The sequence below is a fragment of the Pongo abelii genome, chromosome 11 (assembly GCF_028885655.2).
Source record: "Pongo abelii isolate AG06213 chromosome 11, NHGRI_mPonAbe1-v2.0_pri, whole genome shotgun sequence".
NCBI classification, from domain to species: Eukaryota; Metazoa; Chordata; class Mammalia; order Primates; family Hominidae; genus Pongo; species Pongo abelii.
In genome coordinates, this window is record NC_071996.2 from 130,981,182 (window position 1) to 131,005,813 (window position 24,632).

Below are 24,632 nucleotides of genomic sequence, written 5' to 3' on the forward strand. Positions count from 1 at the left end.
TAGTTCTGCTAATGTTCAGTGCAACTGTCTTGCCTGTGATGAATTTGTGTTTGAGGTGTCCTTGGAAGCCTCATTCAGTAGGGAAGGAATGTGAGTGACTAAGTTTAACAACAATAAACGATGAACATTCTCAACTGTATGCTTTGTACAGATGCTTCACATACTAAATATCACCACAGAGTCTCCACTAAGCCTTAGCTGCACCCTTCTCATAAATACCCCGAGAAATGCCCAAAGATCAGGCATGGCTCGTTAGGAAATGTAACAGAGCTGTGACTGAACACAAGTGACAGATTTTAATTCAAATTAGCTCAACAGCGCAGTAAAGTCCAATCTTGATTCTGTCGGGGGTGGGGAGGGAGCAGAAACAAAAGAATGTCATAATCAAGGCCAGATTTCAAAGAAGGGATAACTCTCCAGTAAGCTAAAGAGTAAATGTATTTAATGTTTCAAGTATACAAGCATTATTCCTATAATGATATCAACACATTATTAAAAAACCATATTTAACAAGGATTCTCAATGGATCCAGCTTGCTTCCCATACTTTCAAAATGTCTGCTCTAACCTGGAATTGGTAACAACCTTTTGGTCTTTGAAAATATTAATTTAGGTTAGATTCACAAAACTACAAACTTGAAGCAAGCAAAAATATGATGACGTGATAACCTTAAGCCTATTGTTTATAATTGCTGCTTGCTTTTTCGATGCTAGTATTTTGGTAACAGTTCATAAAGCACACTGGCTTATCCATTTTCCTCCTGACATTTAGCATTGAAATCTATATTACAGATGACACCAAGGCCAGTGCCAGATTCCACAAAAAAGTTGGGGATGGAACAACCAATCAGGAAGCTTCTGTTAGCTAAAGTCCTTCCAAACCTGCAGAAAAAGAAAAAAATGTGTCCTAGCCTTTCCTTTCCTCTTCCCTTCCCTTTCTTTTCTCCCTCCCCTTCCCTTTTTCTTTAACCTTCCCTTATTGTATCACTCCATTCACCGTATATTCTTTTTTTCTAAGAAATTGAATTCTCCCTTTTAAAAAATGAATGGAGAATATAATTTGGGGGGGGGGTACCTCTTGAATATTCTTGAGATATTTGTTTGCTATGAAAAGTTTTTCACTTTTAAGTCTTTGACTTTGATTGACTCTGCTCTGCCTATACAAACTTGAATATGTGGAAACATGAATACAAGCTTCTGATTAACAACAGGACCCTAACAATTGAGGCAAGCGGTTTTTTTCCCCTCTACATTTAATGGCTTTTTTCCTTGGGTTTCTCGAAAGTTATTTGGTTAATCTGGAGTCTTACTAAACTCAACACAATCCTAATTTTAGAATAACTAGAAAATATAATTTTGTTTCTCTGTGTGATTGTTAATGCTTGCTTATCTTGGGACTAAGAAATATAATTAATAGGCTGGGCACGGTGGCTTGCGCCTGTAATCCCAGCACTTTGTGGGGCCGAGGTGGGTGGATCACCTGACGTCAGGAGTTTCAGACCAGCCTGGCCAACATGGTGAAAACCCATCTCTACTAAAAATACAAAAATTAGCTGGGTGTGGTGGTGCATGCCTGTAGTCCCAGCTACTTAGGAGGCTGAGGCAGAAGAATTGCTTCAACCTGGGAGGCTGAGGTTACAGTGACCCGAGATCGTGCCACTGCACTCTAGTTTGAGCAACAGAGCGAGACTCCATCTCAAAAAAAAAAGGAAAGAAAGAAATAGAATTAGTAAAAATTTTGTTTGAAATGGTTTATTTCAAAATAGTGTGTGCTCCTCAGAGTCATTTAATCAGTCAAGTAATCTGCTTTGTTTGGGGCAGTGAATAGATAAGCAGCAGGAAAAAAAAAAAAAAAAAGCTTAGGAAAAGACCTAAATTGGGGTTTTTTAATGTTGGCACCATTGACATTTCAGGCTGGATAACTCTTTGTCGTGGGGTTGTACTGGGAACTGTAGGAGGTTTAGCAGCCTTCCTGGCCTCTATGCAGCCAGTAGCAACCCCTTTCCTTGATATGTGACAATCAAAAAAAGGCTCCAGATATTGCCAAATATCCCCAGGGGGTCAAAATTGCCCCCAGTTGAGAACTACTAACCTAAATTCAGCAGTGAAACTGTTTTATGAACAGTGTCTCTCTGAGATTTATTTCAGAAACTTTCAAAAATTAAAAACTGGGACAGAGCCTGCCTAAAATTTTACGTGGCTCTAAATTTTCCTCAGTCATTTGCCTAAGACAGCATGTCACAGGCTCTCCCTGGAGACCTGGGCCTGCTCCAGGAGTGAACTTTGATGATCTAATAGATCTTCTTTTCTGTCTCAGTATTCTGGACAATGACAGCATAATCAATGCGCTGATGCTGAAAACACGCTGAGAAAACAATGGGAACAGGGTCAAATTGTCCTGAAGAAAGATTCTTTTTTAGTAGCATGGACCAGACATAACATTGCAGTATACATTTTTCATAAAGCAGAAAATTCCGTGATTCAAGGAGAAGTAAAAATCATTCTTTTTATTGTATTCAAGTCCAGTATACATCCATACATGGATGGAGTTAAGATATAGTGACAAAAGGAGAAATCTCGAAATATGCTACCAGGTGGCTTAGAAATCACAGCTGAATCTATACGGTCAACTTGGCAGTAAAACACGTTACTTATTTCCTGTTTGGGAAAAATACCGCACTATGCTTCCTAGATTCAACTGAATTATGAAATGCAGAAATTGAAATGGGTACAAAAAGTATACTATTTTTTTATCCCTCCCCCCGCCCCCCGTTTCCTTTCTTCTTTCCTTCCTTTTTTTTCTGACAGCGTTCACACATAGAAGAAAAGTTGATTCAACGCATCTGGATTGTGAAATAAAGCATAAGGTGTGGACAGGCAGTACAAGTATTGCATACTGTTAATGTTTAATTAAATATTTGAAATCCAACAGTTGACTTAGCAAGTGCTATAAAGAAGAGAGTGTAGATTTTGCTAGCTTCTCCATAGCTTGGAAAAAAATTCAGATTGTACCAACCAAGGACAGGTCTTCAGTCGTGAAAGCTAAACATTATTCCATGGACAGCTCCTAGTGGGTGACTTTGGCTCCCTGGCTGCACTGCCCATGTGACTTTACAGATCAGAAAACATCTTCTACTAGGAGAGTTAAGAGGGGGTCAGACCAATGAGTGGCTAATTTGTAAGGATTTCACTTAATTGAAAGACACCTTATGAGTGCTTTCTAAACCCCATTAACAGAAATTAGTGTTAAAAGTTAAAAACCAGTAATAATCTGACCTTCAAGCATGCTATACTATAAACTGAACTCTCTCTTTTCTGGCTACTGTGTTTTCCACTACCAGCCCCAGCCCAGGTTGCTTCCTCTGCCTGAGATGTTCTTTCCTCCCAGGGCCATGTGCACTCCAAATCCTGCCCATCTTAACTGCTACTTCCTCCAAGAAGTCTCCCTTCCCTTATCCTTCAAGACGGAGGGACTCATGCCTTCCTGTGAACTGCCTTAGTGAATTACCTCACCCCTCTTGTGACACTTCACTTTCTGTCTTGTTTTAAGATCTTTTGTGTTTCCTTTTTTATTACTTTCTGTCTTGTTTTAAGATCTTCTGTGTTTCCTTTTTTATTCCATTTTATTACATAAAAGTCCTTTGTGGAAAGGACTTGCACCTGGTTCCTTGTTCCATTCCCCACACCACATGGCTCGGGACTTTGTACACTGTTTAGCAGATAACAATTTAAATGAATGACCCATTAGATATCATGTTGGTGTCTGATATTTGTTCTACCCAGAGTGAGTCCATCTGGAGGGTGAGATAATGTCGTTCAGCTCCTTTCCAACCCCGTCAGCAGTCCTAGGTGAAGAAAGGCAAAGACCTGTTATAGATCAACTCCCTGGACTAATGTTGCAATCATTCTCTTTGCAAACATGTGTCAGCGTTTCTGCTTCCATATCTTTCTACATATCTGCAGTGAACAAACTCCCTAAGAAACACTGGCTGCTTACTGAAATGGGGCATGTTACTAAATACACAGCATTCTTTTTATCCCCCTTCTCTGCTGTATAACACACCAACCTCCGCTTGCAATTCAGAAATATAAAAATAATTACATTATGTAAATCCAACCCCTTTGTAGGGATCACTGCCAGAGAGATGTTAAAATGACATTACACCTGACCTTTCTGAAAAGGATAATGCTCCAGAAGTAAACTCTTACAAATGAGGATGGACAACACTTGGAGTTTTGTTTTTTTTTTTAATTTTATTTTATTTTATTTTTTTGGAGTCTCACTCTGTCACCCAGGCTTGAGTGCAATGGTGTGATCTTGGCTCACTGCAACCTCTGCCTCCCGGGTTCAAGCGATTGTCCTGCCTCAGCCTCCTGAGTAGCTGGGATTACAGGCGCCTGCCACCATGCCCAGCTAATTTTTTTGTATTTTTAGTAGAGATGGGGTTTCACCATGTTGGCCAGGCTGGTCTTGAACTCCTGACCTCAGGTGACCCACCTGCCTTGGCCACCCAAAGTGCTGGGATTACAGGCATGAGCCACCATGCCTGGCCAACATTCAGAGGTTTTTTTTTTTTCTTTTTTCTTTTTTTTTAAAGAAACCCCTGTTGGCTTGTTATTTTATATAAATAAGCATTTTAATTAAAAGAAGTATTTGAACTGAATATTTTCTCCCACAGAATGGGAATTAGATTTCTTTAACTTGGCTTGTCTTAGGGTCTCTCTGTCTTCCTTTTTTTGAAGATCTGAAACTCTGGCAAAACAATGTCATATTTTCTGCTAATTTGTGGTTATCGTCCTTTTGCAGGATTTGAATCTTATACGAAGTTTATTTTGTCACCAAGACCATATACCAGATTTTGAGTCTCAGCTGGTATCGGGGGGGGGGGGAAATGCAATGGTGGTCTACTGGACAGCACCTGGAAAAAGATAGCATTTGAGTTTGGGCTATGCCACTACTGGCAGTTTGGTTTGGGGAAAGCCAAGTCTTCGCCTCTCAGTCTCCTATCTGAAAAATTGAGACAATAACAATACGTATTTCCCAGAATTTTTGTGAGATTTTAATGAGATGATGCATGAGAAAATGCATTGTATACAATACTATACAAATACCAACCCTTCTTCCTGTATCACCAGACTCTGCTACATTCATTCAAATCAGCACTTGGTGTTTATGAACATCTTCTCCATATGAGATGCAGAGGACAGAATGTTAAGAGATGCTGACCTTGCCTTTGCAGAGTATTTAACCTTTTTCTTTTTTTTTTTTTTTTTTTGAGATGGAGTCTTGCTCTGTCACCTAGGCTCTGTCACCTTGCCAAGATCACGTGATCTTGGCTCACTGCAACCTCTGCCTCCCTGGCTTAAGCGATTCTCCTGCCTCAGTCTCCCGAGTAGCTGGGATTACAGGCACCTGCCACTATGCCTGGCTAATTTTTCCATTTTTAGTAGAGACAGGGTTTTACTATGTTGGCCAGGCTGGTCTCGAACTCTTGACCTCAAGTGATCCGCCCACCTCAGCCTCCCAAAGTGCTGGGATTACAGGCATGAGCCACCACACCAGGCCTTAACCTTTAAGTTTCCTTCCTTCCTTCCTTCTTTCTTTTTTTTTTTTTTTTTCCAGGCAGAGACTCACTGTGTCGCCCAGGCTGGAGTGCAGCAGTGCAATCTCGGCTCACTACAACCTCTGCTCCTGGGGTTCAAGTGATTCTCCTGCCTCAGCCTCCCGAGCAGCTGGGATTACAGGCACGTGCCCCCATGCCTGGCTAATTTTTGTATTTTTAGTAGAGACGGGGTTTCACCATGTTGGCCAGGTTGGTCTTGAACTCCTGACCTCAAGTGATCTGCCCGCCTTGGCTTCCCAAAGCGCTGGGATTACAGGTGTGAGCCACTGCACGCGGCCTTTTAAGTTACATTTAGAAATGAGTTTAATTATGTTTACTTTGTGAATCTAAAAAAGTGGCTTTTCTTTTGTGAGTATTGGTTTCCTCGTCTGTAAAATGGAAGTAGTAACAACTATTTTTCAAGAACAAAGGAGGTAATACACATGAAGCATTGGCATAGTACCTGTCACATCTAGTTGGTCAGTAAATGGTACCTTTTCAAAGAGTAAGAAAAGTGCCCACCTAGTATTATAAGGGTTCATATTAATAAGCAAGAACCATTATATCTAGTTGGAAAAGTCTGGAAAGGCTTTATAGAAGATTTAGAATCTGAGCAGAGGCTCAATGTACAAACAGATTTCTGCATTTGAAGATAATGGCAGCAATGGCCAATACTTGCCACACACTGTTCAAAGCACTTTACATGTATTAACTCATTTAATACCAAAACGCAGTTGGTATTTTCATCCCCATTTTGCAAATGAGAAGACTGAGGTACCAGAGTTGAAGAGACTAACCCATAGTCTCACAGATGATTTGGGGGAGAGCAAGGACCAGACCTAAGCAGTCTGGTTCCTGAGCCTCAGCTCATAACCACCACTTAGAAGGGGCAGTGGGGACCAGTGCAGTGGCTCATGCCTATAATCCCAGCACTTTGGGAGGTAGAGGCAGGAGAATTGCTTGAGCCTAGGAATTCAAGACCAGCCTGAGCAACATAGCAAGACTCCATCTCTTAAAAAAAAAAATAGCTGGGTGTGAGGGTGTGGGCCTGTAGTCCTAGCTACTAGGGAGGCTGAGGTGCGAGGATGGCTTGTGCCCAGGAGATCAAGGCTATGGTGAGCTATGATTACTCCACTGCATTTCAGCTTGGGCGACAGAGCAAGACTCTGTGTCCAAAAAAATAAAAATAAATAAACAGAATGGGACAGGGAGTTGGAGGGTGAGAGGGATGGGGGAGACAGGCAACGAAAAGCATTATAGGTACAGAGATGATGAATGAAAAACCCAGGGTCTTCCCCTCCTGAGAGAAAGTAGTGTGAATAGGTCAGAGGCACAGTGAGAAAGGAGCCCTGTGTGATGGAAAAACTGGGGAGACAAAAGGCCAGAGGGAGAGTGTTGTCACTGAGTTGCAGAGAGGTGGCCTCGCCATTGAGCCCAGTTCATACCTGTTGATTATGAAGGCAGCAAGAAGGAGAGTTCCAGATTTTGCAAGTCCAGGCTAGATTTAAACATAAGGCCTGTGTTTTTTTTAGGAGGCTACCTGGTCCAAGAGGGCAAGGTAATCCCCTCCTCTGTCCACAAAATGCTGCCGACCTTTGACTTTTGCCAGAAAAGCTTTCATCTGGTGTCACCTCTCACCAGGTCCTGGCAACTATGTATATTTCTTAAAAAGGTTAGACTAGCAATGTTTCAGGCTTGCATGTAGAATGTCATTGTGTGCATGTTTAATTAATCAAGCTGGCATCTAGACTGTGAAAAGCAAGTCTGCAAAGCACCTTGAAGAAAATAATAAACATCCTTCAGTCTTTAAAACATAAACTGCAACAGAAATGAACACTTTCCTTAAGAATCATGAGGACTCAATGGATGCCAAGTTTGCATGTTATTCTGCATGAAATTTCCTCCTCTCTCTCTCAAATTCAGAGTTTTATAGACAATTTCATCAGGCCAGAAGTGTCAGACTTTCTCTTCGATGGAATCATGATGTCTTTATATGGCCAAATATTGTTAGCATTTAGATTCAAGGTTTCTTCCTCTGCAAAAGTTAATTGGATGGGATGATGGTTATTCAATGATAATATATTACACTGTCTTACTGTGACCCCTGGGCCTGTCATTTCATTAACAGTCCAGAGAGCATGTCTCACTAAGGCTTTTTGGCTCCTAAACACATGAGGTCACCTCTGCATGCAAAATGAGTCCCTAAAAGGTAGTTAGCATAAATTACTTTATCACTCAACCACAAAAGCGTCTTTCTTTTGGCAAAATGTTTCTGACTTTTAAGTAACTTCCTTGTACGTGCATTTTTGCTTCCTATACTCATCATCCAATGAAGCAAAACCTAATGTTCTATTAGAATAATCTAGGCAACTGTTTTTTTTTTTTGCCAGGAAGACCCAAGGAACTGCTATAATCGTCTTTGGTTAAATTTTTTTATTTAAAAAATTACTACTCTTAAAATAAATTACTGTGTAAACCCTGCTAGCGGTTTTGTCAATTTTGCTCCCATTAAAATAGGTAAATTACATCAATTAATATATACTAAGGAGAGAGTTAAATGATATCTATTATGTGTTCACACTTTCTAGTCTGTTTCCCTCCCATTTCCTTACTTCAGAAACCCTCTAGAGGTGACGTTCTTGCTACTAATCAGCAGTTAACCAGAACAATGGCTTTATTCATTTATTTATTCATTCAACCATTTATTCATCAAATACTAACTGAGCACCTATTATGTGCCTAGCACCATTCAAGGAACTTGGAATACATTAGTGAAAAAGCAGGAAGAGATTCCTGCCCTCCTGGGGCTTAAAGTCTCATAAGGGATAGTTAGATAATAAATAATAAACATAACAAATACAAGAACTATATAGTATATTGAAAGTTCACAAGTGATATGGAAAAAATAAAAAATGGCACCAGGGGAGTGGAGAACTGGTATACGCAGCAGGGAGGAAGGGGCAGACTGCCATATTAAACAGGGTAATCACGGACAGGCCTGGCTGAGAAATAGAGATGGAGAGAAGCGAAGGAGTTAACCAAGCCGATACCTGGCTTAACACAGAGACAACAGCTAGAGTAAAGGCCCCAGGCAGGAGCTTGGCATGATCCCAATGTGGCAAGAAGGTCAGAGTGGCTGGAATGAATGGGAGAGAAGAAAGAGCTTTGTGGGACAGGATGTCAGGGGTGCTGGTGGACAGGGTGGACACTGCAGGAATTTGAGTAGCAACATGATCTAACTCAGTGTTTAAAAGGATTCCCCTTTAGGGCCTTTTAGGGCATGGTGGCTCATGCCTGTAATCCCAGCACTTTCGGGAGGCCAAGGTAGGAGGACTGCTTGAGCCTAGGAGTTGAGACCAGCCTAGGCAATACAGTAAGACCCCTGTCTCTACATAAACAAACAAACAAATAAAAGACCCCGCTAGTACTGGGTTGAGAATGGACAGTGGAGGGGGCTCAGTGTGGAAGCAGGAAGACCAAATTACTATATTCTACAGTCACATTAGAAAATATTAAAAACCCTTTTGGTTTACATTGTTGTAAACCAGACTTAGAACTAGAAACAAACAAACAAAAAAACTTCCTGTTCAGTCACCTTCTTGGACTACGTCCCTTGCATAGAAACTTCAGCACCCTCCTGGAGGAAGGTACAACATTCCTAGCCCCCTGGCTTTTCTATGTTGGAGGAGCATCAGATCCGCTTAAGCTAACTTGGTAGTGCCCTGTGGGGGCGGTGCAATTACGTCACAGAAGACAATCATCAAGTCAAGGGGCACTGAAGCAAACACAAGGGTGGGAAGTTCCAGAAGTAGTTCCGGAGTGCTTGCTTGGTGATGCAAGCCAGGACGGGAATCAGGGAAGGGGGCCAGCAGGTGCTCTATGCTCACTGTGTCTCACTGATGCTAAAGACAGAGTACATGTTCTTTGATATTTAGAGTAACAAGATGCAAAATAGCAAACCTTACCTCACTCTGTTTTTGCCTTTGAACTGTCATGATGCAGCTTAGACTTGTATCAGTCTATTTTCTTTTCTTTTTTTTCTTTGAGATGGCGTCTCGCTCTGTCGCGTAGGCTGGAGAGCAGTGGTGCGATCTCCGCTCACTGCAACCTCTGCCTCCCAGGTTCAAGCGATTCTCCTGCCTCAGCCTCCTGCATAGCTGGGATTACAGGAGTGAGCCACCACACTTGGCTAATTTTTTTTTTTTTTTTTTTTTTTTTTTAGTAAGATGGGGTTTCACTGTGTTGGCCAGGCTGGTCTCGAACTCCTGACCTCAAGTGATCTGCCCACCCTTGGCCTCCCAAACTGCTAAGATTACAGGCGTGAGCCACCGTGCCTGGCCTTTTTTTTTTTTTCCCTTTTCCAAAGTCTAATGTTAGGGATATAGTCCAGTGAGAGAACAATCACTGATACATAAAAGGGCATCACAAAATGGAGACCCAAGATTGAAGGGCAATAATGAGATTGAATTTTATGCTTCTGAGGACTTGCCTTCACAGTCTGTGTAAAAATAAGTTAGAAGCAAGAATACTTGGGGCTTTCTTAATTATTTCACATGACTGAGAATGTAGGAGTACAGCTATTAGAAGAAATCCTAGGAGAGATTACTGCCCTAGAAAGAGAGGTCTCTGGGCCTCTGCTGAATCAAGTAAAGCCATCAGAAAGTTTAAATGAGACTACAGGGAACTATCACAAGAGACTGGAAGCAATGTGGGAAGATCATCTAGCCACAGAGTGGCAAACAGGGTACAGATCTCACAGCTAACTGGGATCATTAGCAGCATCTTCTGGAGCAGAGAGTTAGTTGCAAGGGATTCCAAGGCTACACGTGGTATTGGCTAGAAATGGTGTAATGAGCATGAGTGATGCCGGCTCCACGCAAAAGAGGCAGGAGTGGTGTACAGAGACCACATAGTTAACATTCCTGATGGGTCGGTTCTCTTGCCTTCTTATCTGTCTACATTCAGACCATCTTAGAAAGATGAGATGCTAATTCTATTTTTAAGCAGCTTTGGCCAGGCATGGTGGCTTATGGCCTGTAATCCCAACACTTTGGGAGGCCAAGGCAGACAGATCGCCTGAAGTCAAGAGTTCAAGACCAGCCTGGCCAACATGGCGAAACCCTGTCTCTATTAAAAATACAAAAATTAGCCAGGTGTGGTGGCGCATGCCTGTATTCCCAGCTACTTGGGAGGCTGAGGCAGAAGCCTCAGCTGTTTGAACCCGGGAGGTGGAGGTTGCAGTGAGCCAAGATCGCACCACTGCATGCCAGCCTGGGCAACAGAGTGAGACTCTGTCTCAAAAAAAAAAAAAAAAAAAAAAGCATGAAGAGGACGTGATATATAATCCTTTCAGAAATGCAAAGATTAAAATGAATTCTTCTTCTTTTATCCGAGGTGGGACTGCTTTAATGTAAAGCTGGTTTCTGTTGTCCCGGCCTTTGTGGAGAATGGAGGAGTACCATGTCCAGGAATCCATCTGTGTCTATGCTCTAGACCGGGGGTGTCCAATCTTTTGGCTTCCCTGGGCCACATTGGAAGAAGAAGAATTGTCTTGGGCCACATATAAAATAACTAATACTAACGATAGCTGATGAGCTATTAAAAAAAAATCACAGAAAACCTCACAGCGTTTAAAGAAAGTTTACGAATTTGTGTTGGGCCACATTCAAAGCTGTCCTGTGCCACGTGCTGCCCACAGGCCGTGGGTCGGACAAGCTTAGTCTAGATGTTAGACACTCTCCTTCCTCTGGCCCATCCTCCTTAAATCCAGGGTTCCCCTCCCTCTGTTCCCCACCCCCTGACCTTTGTTGCCCCTGTAGACAAACTGGGGACTTCAGATTCAGACAGAGGGAACCTCAGGGAGATGATGCATTGTGGAGAATCTGGGTTCCTGTTTTGGTTCTGCCATCAGATCCCTCGTTTTCCTTAGTAGAATGAGGGGGATTTTAACCTTGGGCACGGGATCAGTCTGAGATGATATTTTACATGTCTGGTGCATAGTTAAGGAAAGGGGAGGTGGTATCTTTTATCTGATTCTCAAACGGGGCTCTAACCCTAAACCTGTTGAGTCATTGGCCTAAGTGATTTCTTTTTCTTTTTTTGAGACGGAGTCTCGCTCTGTCACCCAGGCTGGAGTGCTGTGGCACAGTCTCGGCTCACTGCAAGCTCCGCCTCCCGGGTTCACGCCATTCTGTCTCAGCCTCCCGAGTAGCTGGGACTATAGGCGCCCGCCATCGCACCTGTCTAATTTTTTATATTTTTAGTAGAGACGGGGTTTCACCTTGTTAGGTAGGATGGTCTCAATCTCCTAACCTCGTGATCCGCCCGCCTCGGCCTCCCAATCTAAGTGATTTCCAATATTCTTTCAATTTGAAACTTTGCATGTGAAAATCCGTTTTCACTGGGCGCTGTGGCTCACACCTGTAATCTCAACACTCTGGGAGGCCGAGGTAGGTGGATCACTTGAGGTCAGGAGTTTGAGACCAGCCTGGCCAACAGGGTGAAACCCCGTCTCTACTAAAAATACAAAAATTAGCTGGGTGGGGTGGTGCATTCCTGTAATCCCAGCTACTCGGGAGGCTGAGGTGGGAGGATAGCTTGAACCCAGGAGGCAGAGGCCACAGTGAGCTGAGATCGCACCACTGCACTCCAGCCTGGGCGATAGAGTGAGACTCCGTCTCAAAAAAAAAAAAAAAAAGAAGAAGAAAATATCTTTTCATGCAATCATATACCCTATGTATGATGCTCACAGCTGGAAGATGTAGCAAAATACTCTTCAAATGGCAACTTCTAGATCTTATAGAGGATGGACCCATATTTATCAGATTTGAAGATGTTTAAAATAGACCAAAAATGTAACCTGTATAAAAAAGGAGAAATAGGGGTTGTTAAAATTTCCCTGAAAGCCCATGTGTAATAAAAATGAGTCATTATTTGAGAGAGTTTCCTGCCTTTTAAGGGCTGTAAATCAGAAGCAATGCTCATGGGAGACAAGGCCATGCTCCCCGGGTCTCCTGGGGGCGGCGGCAGCAGCACCCTCGTCCTGGCTGTGGTCCACGGTGCCTGGCTGCAACTAAGGCTGCAGAACGTTGAGTTGATGTTCTGCGGTTTTGCCACATTCATCAAATGTGGTTATTGTCAACTAGATAAAGTACAGTACGGTGATTATGAGCACAGTTTCTGAATCAGACTGTCCAATCCTGGATCTCCCCTGGGAGCCTGAGCAAGCAACTTAATTTTTCTGTGCTTCAGTTTCTTCACCTGTAAAATAGAAATAATCCTATCACCTACTTCATAAAGTTCCTATGATAAAGTGATTTAATGTATGAACAGCACTTAAAACAGTGTCTGGCAGATAGTAAGCATTCTATGTACTTGGATAGTAATAGCATTCCAAATATTACTTATCCAATCCATAGTATTGGATATGTAAAAGCATAGAAAAAAGGTCTGGAAAGGTAACGATGTGCCGCGACTGCTGGACGAGGGGATGTGAATGGGAGAGTGTGAGCTGTGGGAAGGGGAACTTATGGCTTTACTGGCTGTGTTAGCTTCCCACGGCTTCTGTAACAAACTGTCACAAGCTAGGTGATTGAAAACAACAGGGATTTATGCTCACAATTCTGTAGGCTACAGGTGAAGAATCAAGGAATCAGCAGGTCCAAAGGCTCTAGGGAGGAATCCTTCCTTGCCTCTTCCAGTTTCTGGTGGTCCTAGGTGTTCCTCGGCTCGTGGCAGCATGACTCCCACCTCTGCCTCCATCGTCACGTGGCCTTCCTCCCTGTATGTCTGTGTGTGTCCTCTCTTCTTCTCATAGAGACACTAGTCATTGGATTCAGGGCCCACTCTAAATCAGAATGATTTCATCTTGAGTTCTCCAATGAATCACATCTTCAAAGGTCCTATTTCTAAATAAGGTCACATCCTGAGGTTCTGGTTGAATGTGAAGTTTTAGGAGGTGCTTCAACTCACTATACCAGCATTGTTTTGTTTTGTTTTGCTTTCTTTTAAAAACGAGATTATATTCATGTATTACTTAGGATTTTTTTTTTTTTTTTTTTTTTTGAGACAGAGTTTCACTCTGTTGCCCAGGCTGGAGTGCAATGGTGTGGTCTCGGCTCACTGCAAACTCCGCCTCCCGGGTTCAAGCAATTCTCCTGCCTCGGCCTCCTGAGTAGCTGGGATTACAGGCGTGCGCCACCATGCCTGGCTAATTTTGTATTTTTAGTAGAGATGGGGTTTCTCCATGTTGGTCAGGTGGGTCTCGAACTCCCAGTCTCGGGTGATCCGCCCACCTCGGCCTCCCAAAGTGCTGGGATTACAGGCATGAGCCACTGTGCCCGGCCCTACTTAGGATATTAAACAACAAAATGAAACAAGAAAATATATATATAAAAAATATATAATATACATTATACAATGGGAAGCTAATGTATACATGTATACACTTGCTTATTCTGTCTAGGTTGTAGAGGAGGTTGTTGATGGGAAAAGAGGGAAATACAATGATTGCTAACACTTGTAGAATACTTACTATCTGCCAGACATTGTTTTAAGTGCTTTTTGTAATATTAAATCACTTAATCCTCATAGGAACCTTATGAAGTAGGTGGTATGATCATTTCTATTTTATAGGTGAAGAAACTGAGGCACAGAAAAGTTAAGTTGCTTGCTCAAGCTCCCAGGGGAGATCCAGGCTTGGACAGTCTGATTCAGAAACTTTGCGGGTACCACCATGCTGTACTGTCCTTCATGAATGGGCACACATAAGCGATACAGGTCTGAGTCAAGAAAATTCGACATCACTTCCTATACACACACACTCTCCTTTTTCTCCCCAAATAAAGCATCTATAAATGAATGTTGTTTCTGTGGTTAGAAGTGTTTGGAGAATTTTATCTGCAGAATATTCTGAACTGAACATTGTCTGATATTTACTTAGAAGAAATAAAAACTTCCATGAACTGAGTGAAAAATTGTTGTTCATACATATCACTGATTGCTGTTCAGATCACTTAGAGCACAATGGATTTCAACCAGTCAAAGTGCAGCAATGCTCTGAGCAAAGGGTAGCCACACACAAGGTGGTTCACTTACGGCAGCTTCTGGCAAATTGCAGCTAAACTGCAGTTCGGTTGACTTGGTAACTTACAAACAGCACACACTGAATGGAAAAGGAATTGGTATACCATATTTAAAACAATGAGAATAATGATAGCGGTGCTTACATTAATGCCAGGTGCTATGCTGAGTATATTTTCTTACTCTGTTCTTACTGTAAACTTCTGAATCATTAATGCCCCAGAGGTGGGGTGGTGACTAATGATAAACTGATAAGGGTATCCTTATGGTAAAAATGGCCATGATCTTGTTCCTGTAAAGTTGCTCCAGGGACTTCCCCACTCATAAGCGGACTTGCACTTTCCGCTGTAAGTCTTTTGCTATAAGTTCTATGCACATTCAACGGGGACACCTCTGTGTAGCAAGTTACCTAAATGAATATTCAGGCTGTTTTCACTCTGGGAACTTGGTATGTGTAAATTTTCAGGTAATTTCCCTCATTTGAATAACTTCTTGAGTGAAAACAGGTCCTTCAAGTGCACATCCTGGAGCCCCGGGGCTGGCATAGTACCCTTATAAAGCAGAAACCTCAGGCTAACAGAGCCCAGTTATGTCCTGGGATGTTTGTATTCCTAGAGCCCAGCTCAAGACGAGGAAGTGCCTCCTAGGTTTTCCTGTTTTCGCGTGGCCTCGGTTTGGATTCGCAAGAAAAGGATTCAACAGAGTACAGTGCTGACTGTACCCGTTAAATTATGGCCTCTAAAATCCAACCACTGGCCTTCCAATCCCAGCTCCATCACTTCCCAGCTGTGTGACCTTGGCAAGCCCTCAACTCGGAAGCCTTAGTTTCCTCATCTATAAAATGGATGTAACAATAAAATCTATGTCCAAAGGCTGCTGTGAGTACTAACTGGGTGCTTAGTCAACCAGGAAACATTAGTCATTGGTATTGGGGGATCAACAGTGGAGCTCTATGCAATCGATTCTCTTCTCAGGGGATGGGGTACGATGGCAACATCAGTCAACTGGGCTCAAGAGAATTACTTTGTGCTCAGTTCAGCACATGCTGTCTAATGAGCCATTGCCTATCTGCCAGCATTTGTTGAGAAATACAAAAAGAAAGAGAGGAGGTTTTTTTAGAGACCCACTTTTAAAATACCCCCATCTGACCCCTTCAAAATGGAGGGCTGATGGGTAGGGTCCATTTTCCTTTTCTGTAGGCCCAGCAAGCCCCACTAATGGTTCTTTTCTGATAACTAAAGCAGGTTTCTCTCCCCACAGGGGCCCCTTTCTTTCCCCTGAACCAGAAGGGAAGATCCCCTTTCTCTTTTCAGTAATGGGCAAGAACAAAGTTCCATTGACAACGTGAATGGAGCATTTCTTACCCTGGAACTCTCTTCGCACTGCAGAGGCAGGGACCTTTTCTCTTCCCCTTGGCTTCTGAAGATTATGATTTAAGTCCTCTACAGGCGACTAGAGCGGCCCAGGAATCCTGATTCTGGCACGAACTGACCAAGGGAGGGAGGCTGCTTGGTTGCAGAGCCTCCATGCACAGAAGTCCATTTACCTGTGACTTCTGATACGTGCAACCCCGAGAATTTCCCCTGCTTTGCCTACTCTGGGCCTCCCCTAACCACCCAGTAGCATCCTCTCCTTTCATATGCTATTACCTTACCCTGCTTCATTTTCCTTTAGAGCACTTAGCATCACCTGGTCCATTATATTAATGTGTTTGTCTGTTCTCCCTCCCAACGGAACATAAACCCCAGGAAAGTAGATGTTGCCTTGTTCATTGCTGAATCCCCAGTGTCTGGCACAGTGCCTGGTAAAGAATAGATGCTCAGTAAATATTCACTGAATGAATGAAGAAAGGCAGGCTGAAAGCTACTTCTGGTTTCCCTCTAAAATTAAAAAAAAAAATGTCTTTCTGATAAATGGATAACTAAAGTCAGGTTGCAATGGTTTTGGGCTTTTAGAATGGCCTGAGTTTGGATCAGTCAATCAACTGGCGCAATTTATGAGCGATCTTTAATGGCCCAGCAAAGTAGGGACACAGAAGGATATGACCTGGTCCCTGCTCTCTGAGTGCACAAAATTCAGCTCACAAATGACAGTGGAAAATGAACCAAGGTAAAAGAAAAAGTCTCCAACAACACGGACAGCTGGAGGGCTGGTCTGCAGCTTCTCTGTTTTTCCTGGCATCTCTAAGGAAAGAGAAGCCAGGTGTCCACCTGTCAGTGCCACAGCCACTGGTGGTAAGGGATGTGTTCCCTTCAGGTGTCTAGCTTCTACATCCCTGGTGCTCTCTGTAGAGTATGCCCAGAAACCTCACTGGTATTTCCAGGAAGTATACACCAAGTGCTGTTCTCTGTAGGTTTTGCCCCTTCTTTCTTTTCTATCATGCTGCTTCTTACAAATTAAAAAGCAAGTCAGGAAGCAATGTTAAAAATAATCAAACCACAGCTAAAGGAAGGTACCTTCAAAAGAAGAGACAGGGGAAAAAATTGAGTTGACTATTATTCCACAGTGCTTTATACTTGAGGCCCTGTGATTATTCACTCTGTGAAACCCAGTGGAGCCTGGGGGAGTTAATGGGGCCAACGTTACTTTTCTTTTGCATTACTTATGTGGGTTGTAAAAATGAGCTTTGGCTCCATGGCCAAAAGCGGAAAATGTCACTCCATGGGGAGCGAAGAATGTTAATCAAAATGCAAAACCTACAGCTCCAGTTTTCCTACATTGTAAATGCTTATTGCTATCAGGTAACTCCTCTCCGTAATCCAAAGCAGCTCTGGGCACCACAGGGGCAGGGGAAAGGAAGATCTGAAGACTCTAAGTATGGACAGTGTTGAGGCCAGACACAGTGGCTCACACCTGTAATCGCAGCACTTTGGGAAGCCAAGGCAACAAGATCGCTCGAGGCCAGGAGTTCGAGATCAGCCTGGGCAACACAGCAAGACCCCGGTCTCTACAAAAAATATTAAAAACAATAATTAGAAGGGCATGTTGGTGCATGCCTGTAGTCCTAGCTACTCTGGAGGATCACTTGAGCTCAGAAGTCGGAGGCTGCAGTGAGCCATGATTAGGCTGCTGCACTGTATTCCAGCCTGGGTGACACAGCGAGATCTTGTCTCAAAAAAAAAAAAAAAAAAAGAATGAACAATATTGAGGGTCCCCAGCCACCCAGAGATACCTGACTGAAACTGAGTGTTTAAGAGAGGATTTGGGGGCTTCTGAGAGAGGCTCTGTGCTCTAAGACTTGGGGCTAGGGAAAGCCGTGGGGGCTTAGGGAAGAAGGTAGCTTGCTTTGTGACCAGTTCAATTTTTTTGAGGGTCCCAGAATATTAAAACATGAAGAGATGTCAAAACAGGGCCTCCCCAAACTGTGGCATATTCTAAAATAATTAAACTTAACCAATATATTGTTTAATATTAATTAAACTTAATTAAATATTAAGTTTATTAAAACTATTAAACAATATACAAGTAAACAAAGAAAACACGGTAATTGCACTATTCACAACGTAGGTCCAAGACTTACTAAAAATATGAGTGCAATGCAGGTGGCAAGAACGGCGTGGGACATGACCGGCAACATCTTTTTTCTATTCTGTCAATGGATCTTTCTGACACTGCAGTAACTCAGAGATATTGTCAAAAGTCTAAACCTAAGTCGGGCGTGGCAGCTCATGCCTGTAATCTCAGCACTTTGGGAGGCTGAGGTGACAGGATCACTGGAGGTCAGGAGTTTGAGACCAGCCTGGCCAACATGGCAAAAACCTGTCTCTACTAAAAAAAGAAAACAAAAAAAAACACACACACAAAAATTAGCCAGGCATGGTGGCTCACACCTGTAATCCCAGCTACTTGGGAGGCTGAGGCAGGAGAATCACTTGAACCCAAGAGGTGAAGGTTGCAGCAAGCCAAGATGGTGCCACTGCCCTCCAGCCTGGGCAATAGAGCAAGACTCTGTCTCAAAAAAAAAAAAAAGGAAAGTCTAAATTGATGTCCTTTATGAATGGAAAGCCCTCCAGGGACAAAGCTACCACTGGCCATCCCATGATGTTTGTTATTGCTAGTTCTGCTTTGCTCTCAAGTAAACAGGGGGCCTCCTCTTGGGGCCTTGCCTGCAGGCATGGAGGGTGGAGCAGCCTCAGATGAGCTGGCAGCTTGCTGCTGGCTCCCTGGCTCCCTGGGGCCTCTCCAAACACCAGGGTTTGTCGGGGATATATTCTCTGACTCACCACCAGTGATAAGACAGGCCAAGAACCTTTAAGCAAGTCAGACAGCATTCAGGGAGGTTTTAGATTCTTAACACTGGAAGTCTGATTCCAAAATTTGCAAGTTCCTTAACAAAACCGTTGTAGCTTTGACAGAACTGTAGTCATTCTGGGAGCCAAAACAGCAGAGACAACAATACACAGAATGCTGAACCTGCTGCATGAAAGTGAGGGAAGGTTTATCTCTGCCTCCTCATTGCTGCATCTATTTATTCATTCAACCAATATTTACTGAGCCCTTTCTAAGTGCCGAGTCTCACAGTGAGTGCTGGAGAAATAGTAGTGGGCAAACACAGACTTGGTCCCTTCCAGGAGGAGGCCTGCAGTGTATGGGGCTGGGGGGAAGGAAGAGGGGCCCTAACTGAAAATCACAAAGCAATGTTAAGTAGCCACAGCAGCAAATGCTGTAAAGGAGAGGCACGTGGGGCTATGAGTACATATAATGAGGTCTGACATGGTTAGGCATGTCAGGAAAAGGATCTCTGAAGAACGGATATTAAGCTGGATCTGTTATGGTTGAGAAGGGAAAGAGGAGATGGAAGACCATTTTTACCAACAAAAATAGTGTGTGCAAAGGCCCTGTGGTGGGAGCCAGGAGAATGTAAAAAACTGAGAGGAAGTAGGGCTGGAGCAGAGTGGTGGGGACTTAGGATGGTGCCCAAGGCACTGGGGCATGGGGCAGAGGCCAGGGGGCAGCAGGGGTGGGTGCTGCTGGGGGTGCTGGGCCAGGCTGGGAGAGACCTAGGGTGGACAGGAAGGAGGCTGCCTGTGCAGGGCGTCTGAGCCTCCGAGGTTTTCTTTCATCCTAAGAGCAATGCAAAAGCTTAAGTAGTGGGAGGGAACTGGGGACATCTGAATCACATTTGGATTTTGAAAAGATTACTCTGGCTGCAGTGTTAACATCTCTAAAGGTAATTTCTGCTTTGCAAGTCCAATAAGCAGGATCAGTCCTCAGTCACTGGAAGCAGAAGCTGGTGCCTTGGCAGCCAGATCTGGGTTTGAATCCTGGCTTCATGCCTCACTTCCAGTGTGGCCTTGGGCAGGCCAGCCTTTCAGAGCCTTAGTTTCCTCATATATAAAACAGCGGTAATAATACCTCTTTCTGCGTTGTTGTGAGAGTTACGGAAATTAAAGTAAATAAGTAGTCTCGCTTGATACACAGCAAACTCTCCTTGGGATATTTTAAAGTAGAAACCAACTTTGATACTATGTATGGCATGAAACAGCTAACACCCAAAAGAGCTGTACAAACTTTCAGCTTGAAAACATTCACCTTCCTACAGGTCTATAGTTTGGAAATACTGCACCTACTCTTGTCTCTCTCTCTCTCTCTCTTTTTTTTTTGAGACAGGGTCTCGCTCTGTCACTCAGCCTGCAGTGCAGTAGCACGATCACGGCTCACAGCAGCCTCAACCTGCTGGGCTCAGGCAATCCTCTGGCCTTAGCCACCTGAGTAGCTGGAACTATAGGCACATGCCACCACACTCAGCTAATCAATTTTTTTTTTTTTTTCTTTTTGTAGAGACAAGGTCTTACTATGTTGCCCAGGCTGGTCTTAAACTCCTGGGCTTAAGCAATCCTCTTGCCTTGGCCTCCCAAAGTGCTGGGATTACAGGCACGAGCCACTGTGCCCAGCCTTACTCCTGTCTCTTTAAAACAACAAAAACACAATAATCAACCAACCACTCATTCGACTGTTTGCATACATAAGGTGCTACAGCCATGCCTTCTGATTTTGGAATTTATCAGATGACAGACCATGGAGAGATGAGCAACCAGAGAACAAGCAAATGACAAAGGAGCACTGCAAATATAGAAACAAATAACCCACTGGCTGTGGCGTGAGGGCATTTGTTGGTTATGAATAAGAGACTGCTGGGTGTCATATTTAGCCAGCGTGGGGCTGGTCGTAAGCCTTCTGTTTGGATCAGTCAAGAATTCAACATTGCTTTCATCTCTTGAATGGCCCAGGGCCCAGTCAGAATTTAACTCCAGGGCCAGTCTCAGTGGCTCATGCCTATAATCCCAGCACTTTGGGAGGCTGAGGCCAGTGGATCACTTGAGGTCAAAAGTTGGAGACCAGCCTGGCCAATATGCTGAAACCTCATCTCTACTAAAAATACAAAAATTAGCCGGGTGTGGTGTTGGGGGCCCCTGTAATCCCAGCTACTTGGGAGGCCGAGGCAGGAGAATCACTTGAACCCAGGAGACAGGGCTGAGATTGCACCACTGCACTCTAGCTTAGCCAACAGAGCGAGACTCCATCTCAACAACAACAAAAACTTCAGTTGACCTTAAGTCAAGGGTCTTGTCAAAATACTCAAAAGCCAGCTTTCAGTGGTTCCCACTGGCCAATGATGAGACAGTGTGAGCATCGGGGACGTAAAATATATTAAATACATTTAAATCCTTGAGTTTGTAATAGCGTTTTAAAAATATTGATCGCCTAGCCTGGGCAACATAGCGACAGCTTGTCTCTACAACAAATACAAAAGTTAGCCGGGAGTAGTGGTCCTAGCTTCTTGAGTGGGTGTGCTGAGGCAGGAGGATCACTTGAGCCCAGGAGTTTGAGGCTGCAGTGAGCTATGATTGTACCATCGTACTCTAGCCTGGGTGACTGAGTGAGACCCTGTATCCAAAATATAGATATAGATATATCTATATATCTCTGTCTATATATATTGATTACCACTGCAAGATGAAATGAAACCAATACATTATTTAGAAAATTTGTGAATAAAGGAAAGGAATCAAATATTTATCCTGCCTTTCTGACATGTACTATACCAAATAAAATGGTAGATGAGGGGAAATTTTTTCTTTATACAAAATTTGAGCTGATAAATGAAGGAATGGTAGAATTCGTTTTATTTATTCATTTATTTTTATTTTCTATTTTTTTGAGACAGAGTCTCATTCTGTCACCCAGGCTGGAGTGCAGTGGTGGGATCTCAGCTCACTGCAACCTCCACCTCCTGGGTTCAAGCGATTCTCCTGCCCCAGCCTCCTGAGTAGCTGGGATTACAGGTGCCCGCCACCACGCTCAGCTAATTTTTGTATTTTCAGTAGAGACGGGGTTTCGCCATGTTGGCCAGGCTGGTCTCGAACTCCTGACCTCAGATGATCCTCCTGCCCCAGCCTCCCAAAGTGCTGGGATTACAGGCGTGAGCCACCTCACCCAGCCAGAATGGCAGAATTAGAATATCACTATTTTCTAATCATTAATGAATTAATGAATCTAGACATTAATCATCAATGGTTACTAACATCATGAAAAAGATATCCTCTCCTCAATTATGTGCCTCCTGATGGAAGAACACAATGAAATGAATGCCTGCCCCGCAAAAAAACTGAACTGGATACAAGTGAACTAGATCTAACTACCAATTTTTAGGAAATAGAACAGAGGAACATGTTAAATGACACAGATTATGAGAAACTCTACAGAATAAAGCGCCCAATTACTAAAACAAATGAATTATAATTTTAAAAAAAGAGATGGTGGAGAGACCCAAAGAAACTTTATGAGACATATTACCTAGTTGCAAGGAGTGGGTTCAAACAAACTGTAAAAATCTTATTAAAATATTGATAATTGCCAACTTAAACACTAGTGTGATATTTGATGATCTTTAGGAGTTATTAACTTTTATTTTTTTCGAGGCAGAGTCTCGCTCTATTGCCCAGGCTGGAGTGCAGTGGCACAATCTTGGTTCACTGCCACCTCCGCCTCCCAGGTTCAAGGGATTCTCCTGCCTCAGCTTCCCGAGTAGCTGGGACTACAAGTGCATGCCACCATGCCTAGCTAATTTTCGTATTTTTAGTAGAGATCGGGTTTCGCCATGCAGGCCAGGCTGGTCTTGAACTCCTGACCTCAGGTAATCCACCTGCCTAGGCCTCCCATAGTGCTGGGATTACAGGTATGCGCCTTCGTGCCCAGCCCATTGTTAACTTTTTAGATATGCTAATGGTATCATGGCTAAGTTTGAAAGAGATAAAGTTTTTATTTTTTAGGGATACAAATGGAACTATGTACCATTTAGATGAATGGTACGAAATCTAGAATTTGTTTTAAAATAATAGGAGAGGGGATGCAGGGTTGAGGTATTTATAAAGCAAGATTAGCTACGAGCTTAATAATTGTTGAAAGTGTTCCATGGGCTCATGGTAGTTTGATATTTTCCATAATAGAAAAGTTTAAAAATATTCATTGGCCAATCTATCTGTCCATTTCTTTTAATATTAAAAACATTAATTATTATTAGTAGTATTATATTAATGTGAAGTCTCACTTTGTTGATTCACCCAGTCCCTTCCATGAGAGATGTGGAGGTTGGTCTTGGCTGTTAGGAAACGTAGATTCTAATCCATTCACCAGCTCAGTGATTTGAGAACTTCAGCTCTCTGGGTCTCCCTGTACTCCTTTGGAAAACGAGAGACGAAGTTGATTGCTGCAGTGACTAAGGGATTTGGGTCCTGCAGTCTGGCTGTCTGGGTTGGAATCGAGCTTCCCCATAGGTACCCTTGGGTAAATTTACTTAATCCCTCAGGGTTTCATCTTCCTGTTTTGTAAAATGTAAATAACAATAACGCTCACCTCGAAGGGTTGTTGTGAAGATTACGTGAATGATTTCATGTATTCATTCCGTCAACATTGAACACCTGGTCTCCAGCTCTGCGAGGGGAATGGGGTGGAGTGGCACAGAAAATACAGGGGCCAGGCTGCTTAGCGCCTAAAGGGAGAGTCCAGACCACCCATGGTAAACACGAAATAAGATGCAGTATTTCAAATAGCTAGAACTGAGATGAAAATACAACGCAGCAATTTGATGGAGAGCAACTTCGAGAAAGGTGAGCTGCAACATTAACTAGACTGATCTGGGACAGTCTGGCGGGGGAGGTGACATCTGAGCCCCACCTGACTTAGAGGACGTCAGCTATGGATGATCCGGGTTTCCATACACAGCAGCGGTTCTCAAGCCAGGTGACTGCACCGCCCTAAACTTCCCTCCACTTTTGGCAATGTCTGGGGATTTTTGGTTGCCAGCAATGGGAATTGGGGGATTTCTTCTGGTATCTAGTGGGTATAGGCTAGGAACGCCGCCCAGTATCCTACAGTGCACAGGACACCCCAAGTCCCCCAAATTAGCTGGCCCAGAGATAAAGGGAGAAGAGCAAGGGCAAGGGTCCTGCAGGAGTCAGAAAGGAGCTTGCTGTGTTCAGAAAACTCAAAATCCAGTGTGGCTGAGTGAGGACGATGAAGAATGAAGTAGACTCGGCTAGACTATGGAGCACTTTTTAGGGCACGGTGAGCAATTTGGAATTATCCTCAAAGCAGTGGAAAGCCCTTGAAGAGTTTTAAACAGAAGGGGAAGGTAACCCATGTGAAACGCTTTGCATATATAAGCGCTCAATAAATACTGTCTATTATTAATATTATTATCACCATTGTGTCTTCCCTACTTGGCTCCAGACACGGCCCATGCCTCAGCGCGGCCGCAGTGACTCCTCCTGGCCAGCAGAGGGCGCAAGCGGACACTTGGCTATCGGCCGCCTGGGGCGGGCCTCCTCTTGCCGTCCCCTTCCTCGTCTTTTCCCCTCAGGAGAAGTCGGGAAGGTGGCGGCGGCGGCGGCGGTTGTCCCGGCTGGGCCGGTTGGTGTGGCCCGTCAGCCCGCGTACCACAGCGCCC

The 24,632-nt window shown here is 43.5% G+C and overlaps 1 long non-coding RNA gene across 1 annotated transcript; it reads right to left on the minus strand.

Annotated features, from left to right (window-relative positions):
• Positions 1 to 12,353: 12,353 nt before the first annotated feature.
• LOC129058149 (uncharacterized) lies at positions 12,354 to 24,598 on the minus strand. Its single transcript, XR_008523042.2, has 6 exons — positions 24,389 to 24,598; positions 23,540 to 23,675; positions 23,235 to 23,364; positions 17,537 to 17,630; positions 13,221 to 13,448; positions 12,354 to 12,862 (listed from the first exon to the last, which is right to left on the minus strand). It is a non-coding gene; the product is annotated as an uncharacterized LOC129058149 (long non-coding RNA).
• Positions 24,599 to 24,632: the final 34 nt, after the last annotated feature.